Below are 4,764 nucleotides of genomic sequence, written 5' to 3'. Positions count from 1 at the left end.
TCAGTGATAAATAAGATTATTAAACCTAATGTTCCAGCCTCATTTGCTTTTCACACATAAATTCACAAGAGCCAATGCAACATGGTTATTTAATAACATTGTGCTAACAGCTATAAACACTATTTATAAAGCTGACATTTTTTTTAAATCTTAGAGCAAAATCAAGCCCAAGCCAAATTCAGTAAATATGTGGTTGAGACTCCTCATCATAGAAGCCTGTGGAAAATCACTGCATTGTGGAGGAGGGGTGTGAGGAAAGACTCTGAGTGGATCAGCATTAGCAAGAAAGCCCAGAGCTTTTAAGCAGCTAGTGCAGCTATATGTCCAAAAGCCAGCCACTAAAAAACTCAATGTTCACTGCCCCAGGTGGTGGAGCTTAAGTGATGCATAGGCTTTGTGCTGGCTGTCTGAGCAAGGAGGAATTTCACCATAGGGAACTAAGGGCTTCAGGTTCAGACTGGGGTGGCAAAGCCCTGCAAGAAAAGGAACAAAGAGAGGCTTCTCAGAGACCAGGTCCTGAGGCACAGCCAAGTATTATTTCCATTAGAGCGGGTTGTAATTTTTCAACTGAAATTATTTTTGCTGTTGAAAAATGGCTGTTTTTCCTAAATTGGGATTTTCATGGGGGAAAAGGGTTTTTTTCTCCTGAATCTGTTTTTTTGATGAAATTAGAAAATAGGGAAGATACTTGAGTTTTTTGTTTTCTACCCCCTTCTGTCCCTTGTTTCTCCCTTTCATTTCTCCCCCGACCTTTATGGGTGCAAAATGGAAAGGGGTAAAAAAGGATGATTATGGAAAAACGGGAAAGAGATTGAGAAAAAGGAAAAGCAAAAAAAAAAAAAAACCAGAACCCCAAAACATTTCAAAAAAGCAAATTTTCTAACCCTAAAAATGTTGATAACAAAATCTGTAATTTGTTGCTACCAGCAGGTAATAGACCAACTATGGTATGAAAGGCATTGCAAATGCATTTTATATGAATGCACTACAATTTACATTAGTGTACAAAGTAGGTCACAAAAAAAAAATACATGTACTACTTTGTACTAACAACCTTTACCTCATTCCAATTAAAAGTAAGATTGCCTTCTCCCCAGGAATTCCTTAGTGCTGACGTGCAACAAGAAGTCAATCCTGCAGTCCTTATTCAGGCAACACTTCCATTTAGGTTGCAAGTCTTGCTAACTTAACAAAAACAGCTCACTATACTCAACACACACTGTAGGAGGATTTAGTGGTTACGGCAGAGCATATCCGAGGCTCCCACAATTCCTAGGGCAGACTGAAGCTAGTTGGGTCCCTAGCACAGGAAAAGCCTTGGGTTGCTCAAAGCTTTTAATTTTATGCCAGGGAAGGGAAATAATTGGAGCCAAGTGGTACACTCCAATTACATCCTTCGCCCTACTGTACCTGCATACTTCTATCATAGGAAGAGAAAACAATGAACTATACAACACTGCCTTTATGGTATAACTTACTGATAGAGTAAAAATGTAGCACAGAGTGCAAGTGAAATCAAAAGCTTTTTCTTTATTGTGGCATAAACCCTTAATTTGCCACAATATTCAGACACGTGTACAAGCACATGAAAATAGATTTAATTAGCTACACTGATTTCAGATTGCTGGAAATCATCAAAATACAACACCAAAACCAGACTCAAGATTTATCAGAGCTGTGTACTTTCAACACTACTTTATAGTACAGTATGCTGGGGAATGAGAAAGTCTGACATGGCCAAACTGTCTTCATTCCATACAACCTGCCTCAGAAAAATCTTCTGTATCTTTTGACCCAGAACAATCTCAAACCAAGATCTATTGACACAGTGCAGCCAAGAGGATATGAGCACCTTCACTGCCAGAAGGCGTTGGAGATGGATTGGTCATGTACTTCGGCTGGAAATCGGTTCCATCACCAGAATAGCATTAAGATGGACACTTGAAGGCAAGCGAAAACAAGGCCACCCAAAACCAACATGGCAAAGAGCTGTGGACGCTGAGCTGTAAAACCTGGGGCACAGTTGGGGAACCACTGACAGACTTGCCAGAAACAGACAGGCGTGGAGAAGCTTTGTCGCTGCCCTAAACGCCAGAGGCGTAATGGAAACATGATGATGACTATTTCAGATTGCTATTATGATATAAAGTATTTGTTCTACGTGTTCAACAAAAAATATTATTAGTGAACCACTGGAGAAAGTAACATTGCAAATAATTCAATTTACCTGAATGTTCCAGGAGTCATTTAACTCCCCATGAAGCAGGCAAGCGTCACAGTCCCTTTAACCACACCAGTGAGACTAACAGTATAGAACACATGAAAAACCTTGTACTAACTGTGTTTAATGTAACAATTTAATTAAACAGAAGCCAAATGAAAGTGCTTAATTTAATTGGAGGAAGAAACACCTCTAACCCACAGACATCCTTTCAAAGTGTCCACTGTTAAGTATCCTATATTCTATTTTCTAATTTAATCTAGCATTGCCACACTTGAGCGCTTTGCTTTTGCTTCTATGCAGTTCATTAAACTTAGGAAATTGAAAATTTTAAGCAGTTTTGATGCTTCATTTTTGTAAGTCCTTATTTGCATAGAAAGCAACACCTTGATCCAGTTTTGACCATATTAATATTTTCTGTAGCTAGTTTACCATGTAGCCTCATAACAGGGGAACCACATTCTTCCACAGTGTTTGGAGATTTCAGAATGAATTTGATCCAGGTTGTAATCATTATCTGGAATTAGTACTTCCTCTGTAATAGAAAGCAATGGCTTCACGCATCTTTACAAACTCAATAAAAGCTCTGCAGGTAACTTCACATTCACCAAATCCCATGGCTGTTAGGTTCTTACAGCATTCAGCAGTGCAAATGAGTTCATCATTCAGTGGCTGAAGTCCATTAGCACACACCACCAATTCGATCAACCTGGGGCAGTTCATTCCAGAATGACCTGGCATGGCTTTGCTTACTGCATGACCAAGTAAAGGCGTGTAACGGGAGTTTTCTCTTTGCAAAATGTATCAGATTCCTCTTTGTATAAAAAGAAGTAGATCACAAAATTGACTTTAGGGGAGTGCTTAACAAGTGCATCCCAACTTTGCTTTTAATTGTATGAAATTCAATTTGTCCTGGATTTTCACTCACAACATCTATGCAAAGACGTTCAAGGTCAACATGTTTCTCATGCAAGGGGGCCAGCAGCAGTTCATCACTTACTTTGTAATAATTCCAAGCCAGTTGCCTAAGGGCATGACACTGGTCATCAGCACAAATAATTCCAGCAGGTGACACACGAGGACAGATGCTCATTTTTAGCAGTTTTAGAGTAGCATTATTATTAGAAACAAGAACGGATCATCAACTGGTGTGTCATCAGTTTTGATGGATGATAATGCCTTGGAGTTTACAAAAACTACTGTCAGCGCTGATGCAAAACGAGCCTTGGAGACATTAATAAAATTTGGCTTCACTGATGAAATCAAACCTAATGTCTTGATGGAACAATTCACCAATTGAGAAAGGATGTCACAGGCAGCTTCTGCAGACTCAGTACTACTATCAACCTTGAAGCTGACACACTGCAGATGATAGTATGTCTCTTGATAATTTGCTGAATGAGATCAGGGTGAGTGGACTTTAAAAAAGAAGTAGCTGGTTGGTTAAGCTCAAATTCAAACTTCCTCCACAAGTGAGGGATATGAAAAACTTCATTCCACCTTTGGCAAACAGAAGATGCCCATGCTTGATATATTAAAGGCAGGTACTGAAAAATATGTAAAACTACATGGTGTGGCAGGGTTCCCTAGTTCATCAAGATTTTCAGGCGAGACTTGCCAAATGCTGATCTGTAGAAACAAATTTTCTGCTTTTTCGTTCTATGTGATGTTTGTAGAACTGGGTTCTCAACTTTAACAGTCCACCTGATTCTTTTCATTCTGAGAGCAAACAATTTCAGGTACTAGAGAGGTGTGATGTACTTAAGCTACAAAGCTTTCTGTATGTTTTCAAGTACAGTAGATCACACAGCAGGCATGGGTTCCATTATGAAAGCAAAAGTTGGGAGTTTTTCGTTTGCAAAACTCCCTGATATCCTGGGAGACTTGGTTAGTCTGCTCCTCACCCTAAAGGGCCTGCGATGGGGTTTCCATAAATCATTTCTCCTCTGCACTTCTTCTCAGTGGCCTGGTCTCTACAGCAGCAAACAGAGGGGAAGCTCTGGGTTTAAGGTGGGGCCAGTTACTGGCCTGCTGAGCTTCCTGGAGTGTTTTTTTTTGTGAGGGGAAGAGATGATGATTTCCTCCCCCCATCCTCCCCCCCCCCACTTCCCTGGCTGCTTTCCTCAGGAGGTGGGGGGTGAGGGTGGTCACAAGTGCTCCTTCCCAGTCCTCCCATATCTCCTTGCCATTCCTGAGCTGGGAGATGTTTCTCCTCCTCAGACACTTCCAGGTTCCTTTTTTTGTGATAGAAGGGAGCCTGCTGACTTCCTGCTGTCTCCCTCTTTGGTGTGTATGTAGGCAGGTGGTTCCTCCCAATACTGCCACAGACAATTTTGGGTTGGAATAGGAAGGCAACAGGTTTGCCTTTCTCCTCTCTCCTGGTCTGTTAGGGCTACTGCTGTTTGAGGGAGCTGCAGCCACTGCTGCAGTGTCAGCTGTCCTCTCCTCTGTCACCATGTGCAAGTCTCCCTGCAAAGAAGAGGAGGGCTAGTCAGGGGTCCCTAAATTTCAAAGCAGTGAAGATATAATTTATCTATTTATTC

General features: G+C 41.0%; 1 pseudogene; it reads right to left on the bottom strand.

The window, feature by feature from the left end:
- Positions 1-2,649: 2,649 nt before the first annotated feature.
- LOC101949406 (putative F-box/LRR-repeat protein 21) lies at positions 2,650-4,271 on the bottom strand (annotated as a pseudogene).
- Positions 4,272-4,764: the final 493 nt, after the last annotated feature.

The sequence above is a fragment of the Chrysemys picta genome, chromosome 1 (genome assembly GCF_011386835.1).
Source record: "Chrysemys picta bellii isolate R12L10 chromosome 1, ASM1138683v2, whole genome shotgun sequence".
NCBI classification, from domain to species: Eukaryota; Metazoa; Chordata; order Testudines; family Emydidae; genus Chrysemys; species Chrysemys picta.
Note: the sequence above shows the minus strand (reverse complement) of the source record. Positions and strands in the feature narration are given on the sequence as shown.